Source organism: Choloepus didactylus, chromosome 4 (genome assembly GCF_015220235.1).
Source record: "Choloepus didactylus isolate mChoDid1 chromosome 4, mChoDid1.pri, whole genome shotgun sequence".
In the NCBI taxonomy this organism is placed as follows: domain Eukaryota; kingdom Metazoa; phylum Chordata; class Mammalia; order Pilosa; family Megalonychidae; genus Choloepus; species Choloepus didactylus.
In genome coordinates, this window is record NC_051310.1 from 6,354,328 (window position 1) to 6,373,146 (window position 18,819).

General features: G+C 35.2%; 1 long non-coding RNA gene, 10 other non-coding genes and 2 pseudogenes across 11 annotated transcripts in view; all 13 read right to left on the reverse strand.

Annotated features, from left to right (window-relative positions):
* Nucleotides 1–1,866: 1,866 nt before the first annotated feature.
* LOC119533703 lies at nucleotides 1,867–1,941 on the reverse strand. Its single transcript, XR_005216817.1, has one exon. It is a non-coding gene; the product is annotated as a small nucleolar RNA SNORD113/SNORD114 family (small nucleolar RNA).
* A 149-nt stretch (nucleotides 1,942–2,090) lies between these two features.
* Nucleotides 2,091–18,819, reverse strand: part of LOC119531067 — a 35,389-nt gene continuing 18,660 nt past the window's right edge. The window contains exons 13-28 of the long non-coding RNA XR_005216191.1: nucleotides 16,445–16,517; nucleotides 15,730–15,800; nucleotides 14,750–14,836; nucleotides 13,817–13,901; nucleotides 12,883–12,948; nucleotides 11,913–11,997; nucleotides 10,928–11,000; nucleotides 9,936–10,021; nucleotides 8,954–9,032; nucleotides 8,088–8,162; nucleotides 7,124–7,207; nucleotides 6,363–6,442; nucleotides 5,521–5,601; nucleotides 4,207–4,277; nucleotides 3,250–3,317; nucleotides 2,091–2,380 (exon numbers count right to left, since the gene is read on the reverse strand). This is a non-coding gene — a long non-coding RNA (uncharacterized LOC119531067). The remainder of the gene's footprint in view (nucleotides 2,381–3,249; nucleotides 3,318–4,206; nucleotides 4,278–5,520; nucleotides 5,602–6,362; nucleotides 6,443–7,123; nucleotides 7,208–8,087; nucleotides 8,163–8,953; nucleotides 9,033–9,935; nucleotides 10,022–10,927; nucleotides 11,001–11,912; nucleotides 11,998–12,882; nucleotides 12,949–13,816; nucleotides 13,902–14,749; nucleotides 14,837–15,729; nucleotides 15,801–16,444; nucleotides 16,518–18,819) is intronic.
* Nucleotides 2,840–2,914, reverse strand: LOC119533670. Its single transcript, XR_005216787.1, has one exon. It is a non-coding gene; the product is annotated as a small nucleolar RNA SNORD113/SNORD114 family (small nucleolar RNA).
* Nucleotides 3,810–3,881, reverse strand: LOC119533679. Its single transcript, XR_005216795.1, has one exon. It is a non-coding gene; the product is annotated as a small nucleolar RNA SNORD113/SNORD114 family (small nucleolar RNA).
* Nucleotides 5,983–6,055, reverse strand: LOC119533685. Its single transcript, XR_005216801.1, has one exon. It is a non-coding gene; the product is annotated as a small nucleolar RNA SNORD113/SNORD114 family (small nucleolar RNA).
* LOC119533682 lies at nucleotides 6,734–6,808 on the reverse strand. The gene has a single exon (XR_005216798.1). It is a non-coding gene; the product is annotated as a small nucleolar RNA SNORD113/SNORD114 family (small nucleolar RNA).
* Nucleotides 7,689–7,760, reverse strand: LOC119533673. Its single transcript, XR_005216790.1, has one exon. It is a non-coding gene; the product is annotated as a small nucleolar RNA SNORD113/SNORD114 family (small nucleolar RNA).
* LOC119533674 lies at nucleotides 9,531–9,602 on the reverse strand. The gene has a single exon (XR_005216791.1). It is a non-coding gene; the product is annotated as a small nucleolar RNA SNORD113/SNORD114 family (small nucleolar RNA).
* Nucleotides 11,489–11,557, reverse strand: LOC119533687 (annotated as a pseudogene).
* On the reverse strand, nucleotides 12,494–12,565 carry LOC119533689. Its single transcript, XR_005216804.1, has one exon. It is a non-coding gene; the product is annotated as a small nucleolar RNA SNORD113/SNORD114 family (small nucleolar RNA).
* On the reverse strand, nucleotides 13,416–13,491 carry LOC119533684. The gene has a single exon (XR_005216800.1). It is a non-coding gene; the product is annotated as a small nucleolar RNA SNORD113/SNORD114 family (small nucleolar RNA).
* Nucleotides 14,337–14,411, reverse strand: LOC119533671. The gene has a single exon (XR_005216788.1). It is a non-coding gene; the product is annotated as a small nucleolar RNA SNORD113/SNORD114 family (small nucleolar RNA).
* Nucleotides 15,334–15,396, reverse strand: LOC119533705 (annotated as a pseudogene).

Sequence of the window (18,819 nt, forward strand, 5' to 3'; positions counted from 1 at the left end):
CACCTGAGAGACACAAAACACAGACTGTCACTAATAGCTCTTGATAGAACTATTCCCTTAACACTGAATGTTTCTCTTTAATTGGCCACAGTGCATCACAATGGATTCACCAACAAAATGCTATATTAATGCTAAAGGAACCGCTGGCTCATGACAGCCGTCTTGGACTATACCTCACGCTTTTTCCTAAAACAGAGAATACATTAAACAAACCAACAAAACAGAGAGGAAACCTTTGGGTTTTACTCACTTTGTTCTTTTGCTCCTATCACAGGGGTGCAAATAGAGCTCGTGACTGCAACAAATCGCTTAAATCAACTTGAGGGGATCTACCCAAAGGCGTACAAAGCAGAGAAGGTAAAAATATTGAGATAATCTCTGCATTGGATCCTATATTCCACCATTAATTAAGTCAGTCATTTAGGTAGTAATGAATTGAGTACTATTTGCTTTATTTACTCTGAATAAAACAAACAATACCAAACTTGCCAATTACACAGAACAAGAATATTAACTATTGCTTATATTCTCTATGAAATCCTAATGAGCCAAAAAGGTAACACCTCTGAGCCATTTATTTTTTAATGGATTTTGGTGTTTTTTGGTCTCTCCCTCCCCCCTTGCCCTCTCTCTATATAGCTGACATTTATATATAACTGTTATATTTTGCATCTCTGCATAGATTCATAATTTAATAATTTTCACCCACTTCCTCTTTATTTATTCATTTATTTGAGTCTTACATTGACTCATTTATTAGAACGAAATCCATGAACAAAAAGACCAAGAGGAAGATCCCTGCGTTTTCCTAGGGGATCATTTCAAACAGAGGGCAGAGACTACCCTTCAGATTGCAGGCACGTGCTATCATCAGCTGTGACTTATTTGACAAGCTCCTTCATCATTCCCGGCTTCAGATTGATTCTTCTTTCTGTCATTCATTTCTACAATTGCTTACTGATTAATACACTTACAGTAATTTTTACAACCATGATTCTAAAAAAATCTAAGAAGAGTCCTGATACCTAACACCTTCTATATATTAATTTATTGTATCCAAAGATCTCTTTCATTGATTATCCACAGTGTTTCATACAGGCATTGGTCAGTATAACGCTTCATATCAATTACATTGAATAAGGGGCCATGGTTGTTTTTTTTAACTATATTGTATATTATTAAATACTCAGTCAACATCCTCAGATTATTCACTCAAACCCCAAGAACTCTATTACATCAGTCTCTATCTTCTAACTCATACAGGGAACCATAGAGCACATCGCAATGGCTTATTGCCTAAATCAGCTCTCATGAGTCAATTCTGAGGAGGACAAAGGAGAGCAGAACAAGAAAACACTGACATATCTTCAATGATCCTTGCTTTCTACATTTTATTCACTCAAACATTTAGTCAAAACATTAATGATTTGGGGGTGTACAAATAATTATTTCATTTTCTCAAGAAGATATAACATTGAACTTCTCACTCACCCAGAACTGGAATATTGACAATTAATTGTACTGTCTCTGTTATCTTTAGCCAAAAAGGTTACATGCTAAGCACTAATTTCTGAATGGAACCCAGTGTCATGTAAGATGAAGAGGGTGTAGCAACAGCTGTTTTTAAAAATATGAAAAATATGTGGCAGGGCAAGAAATGCCAAATGGACATTGCTATGCCATCTTCATCTTTATTATACATTTATTTATATATATTTATATATTTATTATAATAGTTAAACATTTGATTCTTTCATTGGTCCATTTATAATAATAGACTCAAAATTCATAAAGAAGATCCTTGTATATTCCTGACACCCATCCATAGAACTTAAAACAGACTGAATAGACTCAATGTCTCTTTGTGTGTGACTCAGACTTCCAGCCATGTACTATTCTTCATAAATGACTCGTATGCCACCAGTCATTCTCATTGGCCCAGGATTGGCCCTCCTTTCCTTCCTTCATTTCTACATTTATTAATTTCTGTTATTAATTGATTAATCTATTTACTACTAATAATAAAAAATAAACCTATCTTCTCAAACCCCAAAGGACAGGAGCTTTATATACCTATAATCTACCTACACAATAATACATCACAATGATAGATCTGCTCCATCGAACATCCTCAGCATTTCATATTTGGAATAGTCACCACCATGGTGTGTATAGCAATCCCACTTTATCACTGGACCGTGGTCCTCCATTTTTAATTCTATTCCATATTTTTAATTATACAGTGAGCATCCTTAAAATATCCACACAAAACGAGGCAAGAACTTCAAACAGTACTCACGTGGGCATCCGTGCTTCCAGAGAGGCAGCCATAGCACTTGTGAACATAGCAAAATGCTCAAGGCAAATGTGTACGTCCAATCTGAGGAGTGCAGAGCAGAGCACAATATAGAAGACTAAGGCCTTCTGTCCATTGATCCCAGCTTTGCACATTTCATTAACTCAGTTTGTAAGTATTTATTACTTTCTCTTAAAAAATGAACAATCTCAAACTTCAGACAGACCCAGATCAGTAAAATTAATTCTTATGTACCAGTGTCTATCGCCACACAGATAACACCGTGGGCAACTTTTATTTCCTAACTGGCATCAGAGTTTATAATTAAATATAAACAGAACTTATACCACCACATATGTTCTTAGTTGGGCAATGTTTTTGCCTCTCCTAACTTACTGAATTATGTATTCGTTTATTGTCTTTGATATTGATTCCATTATTATAAACTCCATAAACACAAGATGAAGATAAATCTTGTCTACTTGTGACATTTGCCCACAGGATCACTTTCAAAAGAGTGAATAGACAAAACTGCTCTCGTTGTTGGACCTCAGACTTCCAGACACATATTATTCATCATCCATGTCTCATGCGCCACCAGTTCTCATCATTGGTCCAGAATTGACATCCTTTTTCTGCATTAATTTGTTTTTGTTTATTGATTAATTCATTAATTCACTCATAGTAATTTCTAAACCCTAAATGCTCAAAGTCCAAGAATATGTGGTCGATAACCCGAAACCCCTCTATGGAACAATTCTTCACATCGAAACCTCTCTATCATTAATTACCCTGTGTAATTAATGACTAGCCAATGTAATGTGTCATATCATTCCCGTTTTATCTTTGGGCCACTGCTGGCCATCTTTGAATATACTGCAAAATTTTAATTATACACTCAATACACTCAATCAAACTCCCAAACAAGGACAAGAACTTTGATCATGACTCACATTGGTCTCCATGCTCCTAACACATCAGGGCCATGGCAGAAAGCTGAGCTCAGCTTCGTGTTTCCTTTCTGAGGAGTACAAAACCAGAGCAGATGAGAACAAGATGAGATGTATATCACTTGATCCTTGCTTTCTGCATTTCATTTACTGGATACTAGGTATTCATTAATTTTCACAGTATTTATACATTTTATCTCAGGAAAATGAACAACCACAAATTTGAGACTGAACCAGAGCAATAAAATTAACTATTATTATTAGTGTCTCTATGTTCCATAGACAACGAGGTGACACCCAAGATCCATCTATGTCTTTGGGGGCATCAGGTTTACAAATTGTATGAATAGTATTTCTTGCCTCGCCACAAAGATTCACAGTTGGGCAATTCTTGACCCTCTTATTTATGCATTCAAATATTTAATTATTGTATCATTGGTCCAATTACAATAACACAATCAAATTCCGTGAACCTCAAGGGAAAGAACAAGATCCTTGTATAATCCTACATCTGTCTAGAGGATCATTCCTAACAGAAGGATTAGTCGAGATTCCTCTCTGTGTGGGACCTCAGCGTTCCAGACACGTATTCATCATCCACAACTCATACGCCACCAGTGGTCATCATCGATCCCAGATGGCCATCGTTTTAGTTGCTCGTATCTACATAATTTCATTGATTAATATAGCAAAACACTACTAATAAAACACAATAATTTAAAAAAACCCAAGAAGAGCCTTCTCATTCTTAATATCTACCTATAGAATAATTTGTGACATCAATAAGTCTCCTTTATTAGTCATCCAATATGGATTAGTATATATAATGCATTATGTCAATTATGTTTAACACTGGGCCATGGTTGTTCTTTTTAAATTGTATTTCAAGTTTTTAAATACACAATAAAAATGCTTAGAATATCCACTCAAAACATGACAAGAAATTTAACTGTAACTCACCGTGGTCCCTATCTTCCTAAATCATGGATGCAATTACGGACCTCACCGCAGTGTCTGAAGTCTTCAATAACCTGGGTAAGTTTACCAGGAGAAGCACAAAGCAAAATAGAAGAGAAAATAATTGAGGCATTCTCTGCATTGATCCTCAGTTCCAACATGTAATTTAGGCAGGTATTTAGATATTGATGATTTGGAGTTAATAGTTATTTCATTTTCTCAAGAAAATAACTTCAAACTTGCCACTGGCACAGAAATATATCGACTACTAAATAGACTGTTAATATCATTTTAGTCAAAGAGGTAACATCATGGCCATTTACTTCTTAGCGGAATTCAGTGAGGTACACATATTTCCACATATTGCTCTAAGATCCTACCACCGAGACAAACAGGTGAGGAACCATAGCACAAGGCCATGATCAGCTCAGGTGTGCCCCTTTTGAGGCGTACAAAGCATTTCACTTACTCAATTATTAGCTATTAATTTTCCTAGTAATCAGATATTTTTCTCTAAACAAAATGAACAACCTCAAAATTGAGACAGACTCAGCAACAAAAACATTCCTTATCCATGTCTGCATAATCTATAGTCAAAGAATTAACACCCTTGACCTTTTTATTTCTTAATGGGAAAAAGGGTTTTCAACTGAGGGTCATGCATTTTTGCCATACCATGCTGGGTCTTAGTTGGGCTAATCATAATAAGCCTCTTCATTTCTTACATATATACAGTATTTGCTTAGGAATCTGGTCATTGAGTCAATTACAATTAAATCAATAATGATTAAAACATCTGTGAACTAATAAAAAATAAGAAACTTGCATATCCTGAAATCTGTCTACAGGATCATATCCAACAAAAGGTATAGACTAGATTTCTCTGTGTTCAACCTCAAAGTTCCAGACACATATTTATTATTCAACATCTATGATGCTAAAATGTCACCAGACATCACCCTGCTGCAGAGTTGATCTTTCACTCTTCATTCTTATTTACATATTTTATCAATTCATTCATCAAATTGCTGCTAATAATAAAATAAATACCCTAGGAAGACAAAAAGATAGAAGTCTTTTAACTATCTCTACCTTCTGTCTAAAGAATCATTTCCCCCAGGCACTTGGTCCCTTTCTCTAATTAACCTCAGTGTTTCATATATTGGTTAATCAACATATAAAGCGTCATATTAACCCCAAATTTCCCACTGGGGCAAGGTGGCCTTCTCTGAAAACATTTCACCTTATTAGTAACACAGTGGATACCTTAAACAAACCGTATCCCCAAACAGGACAAGTGGCTTAGCTATTACTCACATTCACCTCCAAGTTACCATCAGAGAGGCAATCGCTGAGCCCAGCGCCATGCCCAGTGGTCCTGTCGGCTTTGATGGGCGTCTGCAGAGCACAAGGCAGAGGAGATACGAAGACTGAGACAGTTCCTCCAGGGACCTCCATTTCCCCTTCACTAAGACACTCATTTACAGGAAGGATTTGGGATAATAATTATTTCACATTCACTTATGAAAACAAACAACACTTAATTTGCACTAACCAGAACACTGACTACTGCTAATTTTGTGTCGGTCACCCGTGGTCAAAGAGGGCACACCCTGCAACCATTTATTTCTTACTGGAATTAAGTCTTTTCTCTCTATAGTAATGGTATATCTTGCCTCACTGCATATTTTCATAATGGGACAATGATTCATTCTCTTCTTCTTTATTTACTTATGCATTTATATTTGTTCACAGGTATTGCAGCAGATTTCTTTTCTTCTGGACCTCAGAGTTCCAGACCCATGTTATCATCACAGTGCCTCATAAGCCACCAGTCATCATCATTGGTCCATGGCTGACCCTCCTATCTTCATTTATTTCTATAGTTATTGATCGATTAATTCATTGTTTACTATTAATAATAAAAACACCTATATACTCTCAGACTCCCCTATAATCTCACTGTAGAATAATTTTCACAATAGATCATGTTCATTAAATAGCCTCAGGGTGAATCATGGGTTATTCACATAATGCTCCCCCTCAATCTTATTTTATCATTGAATCCTGGCTGTCCTTTAGGATTATATTTCACGCTTTGAATTACATGGTCATTATCCTCTTGAAAATCCACTCAAAGAACTGTAACCGTGACTCACAAGGATCTCTGCTCCTGATTCAGAGAAAACTGTAGAACTGTGAGCGAGGCAGGAAGCTTCATCAATGAGAGAAGCCCACTCTAAGGAGGACAAAAGAAAGCAAATGATAAGAAGAATAAGATATTATCTCCATTGGCCTTTGCTTTCCACATTCCATTAACTTATTATTTAGATATTTATATGTAATATATTTATATTTTTGTCTTTAAAAAAAACAATTTCAAACTTAAGACAGACCCAGATCAATAAAATTAAATCTTACATATCAGTGTCTATATGATCTCAGAAGTAACATCACAATACCTCATATTTTCTGATATCTGTCTATAGGATCATTTCAACAGAGAGAATTGACTCGATTTCCCTTTGTGTGGGACCTCGGACTTCCAGACATGTATTATTTATCTTCCATGACTCATATGCCACCAGTCATCATCACTGGTCCAGAATTGACCCTCTTTTTCCTCATTAATTTACATTTGCTTATTGAGTAAGTCATAAATTCAGTAATAGTAATTTGTAAAAACTTAATATTCTGAAGCCCAAGACCAAGCCCTTGATATCCCTGGCATCTATCTAAAAAACCACTTGTCCCAGCAATTCCTCTTTTTCATGGAAAACCAGCATAATGCCTCATGCCAATCCCATTTCAACATTGGGCCACTGTCCACCATCCTGAATATATTTCACAATTTTAATTACATAGCCAATACCCTTCAATAAGCCACCCAAACCAAATAAGAACTTTAGCTCTTACTCACACTGGTCGCCACGCTCCTGATACATCAAGGCCACCACAGAGCTCGTGACCATGAAAGGAAGCTTCTCCATTTGGTGCTTCCTGTCTGAGAGGTATGAAGCACAGAAGACGATAAAAAGATAGAGACATCTATCAACTGATCCTTCACTCTTCCGTGTTTATTAATTTTCAAAATATTTATGTATTTTCTCATAACAATATAAACAACCACAAACTTGAGGACTACCCAGAGCGAAAGAACTGACATTAAATATCAGTGCCCCAATGTTCCTTAGGCAAAGTGGTAACATCCTTCCTAGATCCACTGATCTCTAAATGGACTCTTAAGTGTCTCCAAATTACATTGACAGTATTTCTTGCCTCATCACATATGTTCAGAGTTGAGCAATTCTTTACAATCTTCTTATTTAAGTAGTCATATGTTTGTCTCAGGGTTGTGGCAGTGATTCAATTATAATAATAGAATCAAAGTCCATGAACCCCAAGTGAAAGAACAGGATCCTGACATATTCTGAATCTGTTTGCAGGATCATTTCTATTGGGAATAGACTAGATTACTCTTTGTGTGGGACCTCAGCGTTCCAGACACGTATTCATCATCCATGACTCATACGCCACCAGTGGTCATCATCGATCCCAGATGGCCATCCTTTTATCACTTGTATCTACCTAATTTCATTGGTTAATTCATTAATTCACTAACAATAAATAAATGAGAGACCCAAATACAGCAATAAGATATCTGATTCTCTAATTCTCTATAGAACTATTTCCCAAGCATTAGAGCTTTTCTTTGACCTCAGTGTTTCAAAATGAACTACTCAGCATAATGCTTCATATTAATGATGTAGTGATGACTGGGTCACATTGGCTGTCTTGGAATATATTTCAGACTTTTTAAAAATGCAGTGAATACTCTTAAACAAACCCACAAAACCAAGAAAAGACCTTTGAGTATAACTCACATTATTATCTTTGCTTTGAACTCACGAGGCAACTACAGAACACAAATCGCTTAAATCGGCTCAAGGGATTCCATTCTGAGGAGCACAAGAGAACAGAAGATAAAAGGAAGGAGACATTATCTCCAACTGTCCCTCAGTTACACTATTCACTAAGTCAGTCATTTAAGTATTAACAAACTGAGTAATATCCACTTTGTTTTCCCTCAAGAAAATGAACATCAAACTTTTTACCTATCCAAACAAGAATATCCACTAGTATTTTTACTGTCTAGATTGTCCTTACTCATAAAATCCATCTTAATGGATGCCAGTGTTATATACATACAAATGCTGTTTCTTGCATCACCAAATATTTTCATAATATTACAATGTTTCACTCTCTTTATTATTCATATATTTGTTTGATTCCTATATAGATCCATTTATTAGAATGAAAATCTATGAGCATAAATTATCAAAGAAGAGATCAATGCATTTTCCCAACATCTATCTAGAGGAATATTTCCAATGGAGGGTATAGGCTAGATTTTTTGTGTGTTCAAATTAATCCAAGTTGACTTCCTTTTCATTATTATTTTCTACAACTGTTTATTGATTAATACAGCAAAAATAAATAATAATTTTAAAACTTTGATTCTCAGCAAAACAAGAACAAGAGTCTTGATTTACCTAACATCTGACTATAATCTCTTTCATGAATTATCCTCATTGTTTCATATACTGATTGGTCAATATAATATTTCATATCAATCCACATTTATCATTGGACCATAGTTGTCTTTTTTTATTACATGTCACACTTTTAATTACACAGTGAGTACCCTTTAAAAATCCATTCAAACTAAAGCAAGAACATTATTACACACGTGGGTCCCTTGCTCCTGATACACGAGGCCATCATAGAGCTCGTGATGACGGCACAACTGTTAGCTTGGTGTTTTCTTTCTGTGGAGTACAAAGCAGAGCAGAGGATAAAAAGAGTGGGACATCTGTCCACTGATCCTTCTTTTCTGCATTTCATTTATCATTGTTTAGGTATTTATGAATTTTCATAATGTTGATATATTTCCTCAGCAAAACAACCAACCACAAACTCAAGACTGACCCAAAGAAATAAAATTAACTATTATTATCAATGTCTGTATGTTCCTTAGGCAAAACGGTAACACCTTAAATCCACTGATATCACATTGGGTCATATGTGTACAAATTATATTTATATTATTTCTTGCCTCACCACAAATGCTAATGGTTGGGCAATTCTTCAACCTGCCACCTTTCTTCACATATTCATATATTTGTTTCATGGTTGGGTCATTGCTTTAATTACAGCAATGGAAGCAAATTCCATGAACCCGAAGTGAAAGAACAAGATCCCTGTATATTCCTCACGTCGACCTACAGGATCATTTCTAACAGGATTAGACCAGGTTACCCTTTGTGTGGGACCTCAGCGTTCCAGACACGTATTCATCATCCATGACTCATACGCCACCAGTGGTCATCATCGATCCCAGATTACCTTATCTTCATTCATTCAAATCTAGGTAATTTCATTGATTAATCCATCAGTTCACTAAATATAATTTCCAAAAATATAATTTTCCAATCCCAAGAACAAGAGCCTTGGTATGACTAATATCTGTCTATAGAATAATTTGTACATCATCAGATCTCTTTCCCTTCATCAACTACAACTTTTTATATACAGATGAGTCAATGTAATGCTTCCTATCAACTACATTTAACAATGGGCCATGATTGTCCTTTTTAAATTATATTTTACATTATTAAATACATTTGAGAATATCCACTCAAACCAAGACAAGAATTTTAACTATTACTCACATTTGTCTCCATCCTCCTAACTCCGCAGCAACCACAGATCTGACTGACAAGGGCTAACTGCTTCATTCAGCTCTCAAGAGTCCATTCTGAGGAGGACAAAGCAGAGCAGAAGATAAAAATAATTAGGCCTTATTCTCACTGATCCTTTTTCTGCACAATTAACCTAATCAAGCATTTAGGTGCATTTATGATTTGAGGGTAAGGATGATTTCATTTTCCCAAGAATATAAAATTGAACTTGCCCCTGAACCAGGAAAAGCATATTGACTTACTTATATTTTCCATATCATTTTAGTTCAAACCATTAATGCCCTATTTAATTCTTAACGACATTTGTTGTCATGTATATAAATATGTTAATGGTATTCCTTGCCTCGTCAAGTATTTTCATAAATGGACATTGCTTCATCTTCTTCATCTTTATATATTTAAATACTAGTTTGATTTTTTCTTGACCCATCTATAACAGAATCAAAATGTATAACACAAGACCAAAACCCTAGCCTGGAAGTGACACCTGGCTATGGGATAGTTCCCTACATAGGGAAGAAACTGGCCATCTCCCATTTCTCCCATGTGGGACCTCAGGGCTCTAGACACGCATTTTCATCATCCATGACTCATCCACAGCCAGCTGCCATATTGCCACAGGACTGAACCTCTCTCTCTTCCTTCATTTCAGCATCTGTTTATTGATTAATCCATTAACCAATAACAAAAGAAATATTTATGTTTGCCCCCCAAAAAAAACAAGAATAACAGCTTTCATATTTGTAACATCCATTTAGAGAATAATTTTCCTCAACAGTAGATCTTTCTCAAGAATCAACCTCAGTGTTTCTTTATGGATTACTCATATACAATGTTTCTTATAACCCTATTTTAACATAAGACCATGGTTGTTCTTCTTTGAATATGTTCCACATTTTCTAATGATAAAGACCCTTAAAAAGCCACTGAAATGGAGAGAAAAGCTTTTATCTATTGCTCACTTTGGTCTCTGATGCTAACGCACAGACAGGCAGTACCAGGGAGGACATCCAGGCCAGCTCCAGTGTGTCCTTCCTGGGGAGGGCAAACACAGAAGAGGTTAAAGTAAACGGAGACATTATCGCCAACTATTCTCACCTTCTGCATTTCCTTATTCAATGTTTACTGATTCATTAATTTTCTTTATGTTTCTTAATATTTTTCACTTAAAAAAAATGAACAATCCCAATCTTGAGACAGACTCGGCAACATAATTCACTATTATTTATCAGTGTCTATAGGATCTTCCTTTTAATTATTAATAGGCAACACTGTTTTCAATTTACGTTAGCATCATTTTTTTCCACACCACATATGTCTTAGTCAGGCAAAGTTTTAACCTCTTCTTCCTTTATTATTTATATATTTGTTTAGGGTTTCCATCATCGATTCAATTGTAATAACAGAATCATAAGAAAGAAAGAAAAAGAAAGAAAGAAAGAAAGAAAGAAAGAAAGAAAGGGAAGACCTGTATATCCCTGAAATCTCCCTCTAGGACCATATCCAAGAGAAGGTATGGAACATTGGACCTCAGAGTCCCAGAAGTACTCATCAGCCATGACTCAAACGCACCACTCTTCATCATTGGTCCAAGACTGACTTGCTTTTACTTCCTTCTCATCCACCTATTTTTATTGATTCATTCATCAAATTACTACTAATAATAATAAAATAAATACCCTAAACACATAAAAACAGAAGAAAAAAAAAAAGAAGTCCTTTGCATATCTCCAATTTCTATTGAGCATCTCTCCAAACACTTGGTCCCTTTCTTTAATTGACCTCAGAGTTTCATATATGGGTTAATCAACTTAACGGTTCATTTCAACACCATATTGCCCACTGGACCATGGTGGCCTTCTGACAATATTTCACACTTATTAGTAATACAGTGAATACATTAAACAAACTTCGCATAAGCGAGACAAGAACTGGATGATTACTCACTTTGGTGTCCACCACTCATCCCATGGAGGCAACCAGCAAGCTCCTTACTGGCGGCAGATGGCATAAATCACCAGGGGTAGGACCACTATGAGAAGGAAAAAGCAGAGAAGATAAAAATATTGAGATATTATCTACACTGTCCCTGAATTCCACTGTTTATTAAGTTGGTATTTAGGTTAGGGATTTGGGGTTATGTTTATATCAACTTCGCTATGGAAATGACAAATATTCAACTTCTACTAAACAAATACAAATCATTGACTATGACTTATATTGTCTATATTATCTTTAGACTAAGATATAATAGCCTTGAACCACTTTTTTTGTAATAGAATTCAGACTTTTCTATATATATTAATGGTATTTCTCGCTTCACTTCATGTATTCATAATTGGACAATGGTTCAACTTCTTCATCTTTATTGATTTTCATACTTGTTTAATGGCTCCGTGACTGATCCATTTATAATAAGAAAATCAAAATGCATGACTCTAGATAAAAAGGTCAAGATCCTTGTATATCCCTACATTCTATCTTCATGGTCATTTACAACAAAGGGAAGAGTCTAGATTTCTTTGATGTAGGACCTCAGAGTTCCAGACACGTATTGTTCATCACCCATGACTCATACATTACTAGTCATCATCGATCCAGCACTAACCCTCTTTTCTTCGTTCATTTCTACATTTGTATATTGATTTCTTTACCAATTTATTAAAAATAACAACCTGTAATTCTTAAAAACCCAAGGACAAGACCCTTAATATACCTAATATCTATCAATAGAATAATTTGTCACAGCAATACATCCCTTTCACTAATGATCCTCAGTGTTCCATATATGGATTACTTGATATAAGGCTTCACATCAATCTCATTTATCATTTGACCATCGATGTCCTTTTCTGATTATATTTCACACTTTCAATTATATACTTGAATTAGGACAATAGCTTCAACTATTACTCACATTGGTCTCTGCTCCTAACAGACAGAGGCAATCTTAGAGCTTGTGAACAAGGCAGATAACTCCATTCTGGGGAGTAGAAAGCAGATCAGATGATTGAAAGATTGACACATTGTATCCATGGAAGATTGCTTTGGGCATTAAATTGACTCAGGGCTTAGGTATTTACTAAATGTCATAATAGTTACATATTTTTCTCATGAAAAAATGAACAACCTCAATTCTGAGACAACCTAGAGCAATAAATTGACTCTTATTGAGGACTATGCAATCCGTACTGACACCTTATATTTTTTAAGGGGCATCAGTGTTTAAAATGCACAGCATTAGAATTTCTTTCTTCACCACATATCTTCTCAGTTGGAAAATGCTTCTATTTTTCCTTTTCAATTTATATAACTGGTTAATGATTGTCTCATTGATTCAGTTATAATAGTAGACTCAAAATCCATGAGCCCAAAGTAAAAGAATAGGATTCCTGACATCTTATCAATAAGATTACTTCCAACAGACTGAATAGACTCAATCTCTGTGTGTGTGACCTCAGGCTTCCAGGCACATATTATTCATCATCCATGACTCAAATGCCACCAGTTTGTCATCGTTGGTCCAGAATTGATCCTCTTTTTCTCCATTAATTTACATTTGTTTACTGATTAATTCATCAATTCACAAATCACAATTTTTTAAACCTGAAATTCTCAAAAGCCGAAGAACAATAGCCTGATATACCTAAAATCTCTCTTTAGAAGCCTGTTGCATCAATACTTCTCTGTCATTAATCCTTCTCTGTGTTTCCATATGTGAATTAGTCCATGTAATGCATCATATCAATCCCATTTTACCATCGGGTCACTGCTGGCCATCTCTGGATGTATTTCACAATACCCTTAAACAAACCAGCCAAACCAAGATAAAAACTTGGACTATTACTCACGTTGTCCTCCATGCTCCTAACACATCAAGGCCACAGGGCGCCAGTGACGATGGCAGAAAGCTTATCTCAACTCGGTATTTCCTTTCTGAGGAGTACAAAGCAGAGCAGATGAAAAAAGAGTGAGACATTTATCACCTGGTCCTTGCTTTCAGTCATGTAAGTACTCATTAATTTTCAAGCAACCTTGAGAAGGACCAAGAGCAATAAAACTGACTATATAATCAGCATCTTTATGGTCCTCAGCGACCATGGTAACGCCCTTGATCCTTTTAAGAGGTAGTGTTTTCAATATCTGTTAATCACATTTCCTTCCTCACCACTTATGCTCAGAGTTAGGCAATGCTTCACTTTTTTCCTCTTTATTTACTTGCGTTTTTGTCTGATGATTCTGTCATTGATTCAATTATGATAAAAGAATCAATATGTGTGAACCCAATGTTAAAGCATAAGATCCTCATGCTTTCCTGACACCTGTCGACAGGATCATTTCAACAGAGAATAGACTCGATTTCCCTCCGTGTGTGACCTCAGACTTCCAGACACGTATTATTCATCATTCATGACTCATACGCCACCAGTTGTCATCATTGGTCCAGGATTGGCCCTCTTTTTCTTCTTTCATTTCTAAAATGGGTTACTAATTAGTTCACCAATTCACAAATACTAGTAAAAATAATAACCCATAATTCTCAAAAACCCAAGAACGAGAACTTGATGTATCTCCTATCTCTCTATAGATGGATTTGTCACAATAGAGCTCTACCGTGAGTCATCCTCTGTGTGCCTCCGTGAATTAGTCAATGTAACACTTCATACTGATCCCATTTTATAATCCGGCCACAATTATCCTTCTCAAGTTACATTTCACACTTTTACATATACACTGACTACCCTTTAAAAGGGACTCCAACAAAGACAGGGACTCTCACTCACCATGTTCTCTATGTTCCTAACACATGGCGGCAACCACGGAGCTCAGGAGCATGGAAGAAACTTTCAATCAGCTCGTGGGCTTCTGACCTAAGAAATACAAAGCAGAGCAGACAGTAAAAGGATTTAGACATCCTGTCAATTGACCCTTGCCTTCCATGTTTCCTTTACTCATGATTGAGGTAGTCATTAATTTCATAATATTTATATATTTTCTCTTAACAAAATGAACAACTACAAACCTGAAAAAGGTGCAGATCAATAAAACTGACTAACACTTATCAGTATCTATACGTTTTAGCCAAAGAAGTAACACCCTATAGCCACGGTTTGCTTAATGAGCATCAGTGAATCCAAATATAGTAATAGGATTCCTTGCCTTGCAATATATGTCCTTAGTTTTCACAGCCTTACCCTTCTCTTTGATCATTTATATATTTGTTTAATGTTCTCATTTTTTTATTAATCATAACAGAATCTAAATCTATGACACCCCCCCCCAAACAGGAACAAGACCCTTGTATATTCCTGAGTTTGGTCTGTAGGATCATTTACAATGGAGGGAACTGACGAGATTTCTTTGTGCCTGGGTCCTCAGCATTCATTCATCATCAACGACTCATATACCTCCGGCTGTCATCATTGGTCCAGGACTGGCCTTCTTTTTCCTCATTTAATTTACACATTTGTTCTTAAATATTTCTTAAATTGCGTAATAGTAATAAAATGACTCACAGAACTCCTAGTACAAGACCCTTAAGTATTCCTGACATCCAACTATACAGTCATTGCCCACAGACTTTATCTCTTTCATTAATCAACCTTAGAGGTACACATATCCGTTAATCAACATAAGTTTCATATTGATCCCATAATTGGGCCATGGTTAACATCTTTGTTTCTATTTAACACTATTTTAAAATAACCCAGTGAATATTAGTAAATAAAACACCCAAACCACAAGAGCTCCAACTATTACTTACATCACCTCCGTGCTCCTAAAACACAGGGTTCCAGTATGACCGAAGTTTCAATCAGTTCAGGTGTGTCCGTTCTAGGGAGTAACAGGAAATGCAGAATGAAATGTGGAGGCCTTCTTTCTATCATTACACGTCTCCATGTCATGTTTCTGGTCACTTAGGCATCGGTAGTATTATTTATTTCTATTTCTCGTATATAAATGAACCACTCGAACTCACCACTGACTAACGGAAGAAGATCGACTATTACTTATCACTGCCTAGACCATTCTTACCCCAAAACGTAACTTTTGATTCAGTTAATGAACTTCAGAGGTTCCAAGTTTTATTTATAATAATTCTTGCCTCATATTTTCATAATTGGATGTGCTCCCCCTTCATTATCTTTATATATTTGCATATTCGTTTAGGCTTCCATTTATTCACTTATAATTTAAAAAAAAAAAAAATTCTGGAAGCGCCAAAGCCTGAGAACGTCTTCCTTGAGTATTAACGAAATTTAGCTGTAGGCTCACGCCCACAGATGTGACACTTATGTCCTTTTTGCAATGGACCTCAGTAGTCAAAAAAGTCTTGATCATGAAAGAGATTTCAGAATGCATTCCATCCCCATCACTGGTCAATGTTGACCCTCTTTCATATACTTTATATATTCTTCCTATAAATAAAAGGAACTCAGAGAAAATAAACCACAACTAAAACAGCAACTAGTACTTACCTCTCCCAGGCACTCCTTCCTCACCACGTGGATAACCTGCAGCTTCATCAATTTCCGACTGTTCATAGAACACCTGAAATACAAATTTAAGGAGCTATAAAAACAGGTCACATGGGCTTGGTCTGTTTTCAAGTCACCCCAAGTCATACTGAACCAAATTAATCGTAAACTTCGGTATCTCATCACTAGTTCAGGCCTGGCCTTGTTTGATCTTATTCATGTGTGTAACCAGGTAAGAAAAATTAGATGAATCTTAAACCTTTATTCATGTCACAATGTATTATTGAGGCTTTTTTACTTGTTTATTTGTTCTCTCATTAACTTTAATAATATTATAAACATCCTTGAATCTACCACCCTTACATCAACGCCACCAGTGGTGTTGCAAACATCTTCATGCTCCCTATCCTGCAGTGAAAAGGCTAGATCTTCTTTATAAAGGGTCCACAACTGAAGAACTGGATTCATTTAAATACTGGTTTTAAGTCACGTTCTTATCACAGGACCAGGCCTCACCCTCCTGTATTTATTAATAAATTTATTTATGTATTATTATGCCCATCTATTAATTTTTTTAAAAACCCAAAAACTATTTAAATAATTTTAAATTAAAAACTGTATGAACATTAAATGTAAAGAGTTTGTAAAATCCACACACTTGGAATCAAAGATGTAAATAAGTTGAAATTAAAAGGATGGGAGAATATATATATACAAACATCAAACATTAGCAGCTGGGGTGGAGTGATAATGCAAATATCAGAAAAGTCACCATGAAAACAAAAAATGCAAACAGAGAGAAAGAGGGATACTTTATAATGATAAAATCCAACAAGAAGATAAAAAATATAAAAAATTATAAACATATATGTACCTAAATAACAGAGACCCAAAATACATGAAGCAACAACTGACAAAGTTGAAGGGAGGAATAAACAATTAAAAAATAATTGTTGGAGACTTCAGTACCCCAGTTTCAACAACGGAGAGAACAACCAGGCAAAAGATCAGTAAGAGAATATGAGATTTGAACCACACGACAAACCAACTAGGTCTCTATCAAAAACTCAACCCAACAGAAGAAACATTCTTCTTAAGTGCATAATAGACCACACACTAGGCCATAAAGTAAATCACAATAAATTTAAAAGTGAATTTGCTGAACACAAGGGGGTGAAATCAGAAATAAAAGAAACTTAGGACATTCATAAATATGTGGAAAATAACTCCTAAATAACCAACAAGTTAAAGAATAAATCACAAGGAAAATTAGAAAATACTTTGAGATGAATGAAAATGAAGACACAACATATAAAAACATCAGGAATGCAAAAAAAAATGTATACGTACCTTTTAGTGTGCTATTTACTCAGATCGGAAAAGGATAAAAGCCACGAATTTTTTAAATATGACCATCAATTGTACAGAAGAAGAGGACTCGCAAACCTTATTTCAATCACATGCTCCTCACTGTCCTGTATGTCCTCAATTAACTAATTAATTTTAACAAATATTTAGATGTTTTAATGAATTATGAGCAAGATTATATTAATCTTTACCATGGGCCATGCCATTTCCTGTCATTGGCCTAAGGATTAAACTCATTTATTTATTAAATTAATTCAATTAATAAACTTTAATTAAGATAATGAACACCTGTGACTCCCTGAACAGAATAAAAGCTGGCTACTACCCAGGCAGTTAATAACCCAGAATTTTTCCTCAAGTGAACCTTGACAGAGAAGAATTAGATTTACATAAATCCTTTTCTTCATATTATATTCTCATCAATTTCCCTGTGCTTGGACTTATTTTAATTTTCATTCATTCATTAATGCATTAATGAGTTTAATTAACTATTCAGTTTTTATTCAAAATGAATAAATTTAACCATCCAGAAAAACAGAAGGGAAATGCTGTTGTGTGTATCTGCTTCTTATTCAAACTGATAAAAATCAAGATTTTTTTCTTAAAAGGGGCATCAGTTGAGTCAAACTGGATGAATCATGCCCAGTTTGCTCATCTTACATATTAATCTCACATATTAAGTTATTAACTTATTCATTCTTTCATTTGTAATGAGAAGATCAATATGTTTGTACAGAAACTCAAGACAATAGCACTGAGTAACTCGTAACTGTGTCCAGTTGGTCATTAACATACCTGACAACTGATTCTAAACTTTCTTAATGGAACTCGGTGAAGACAATTGGACTGTCTCATTATACAACCCTTTTTTTTGCCACTGGTTCATATTGGATCTCTTCAATGTAGTTAGTTAATTGAAATTATCAAAGATTTTTATCCTATTTCTTAATTCAAAAAAAAGAAAAACCTTACCAATCAGAAATAGCACAGAACGTGAACATCAAAAA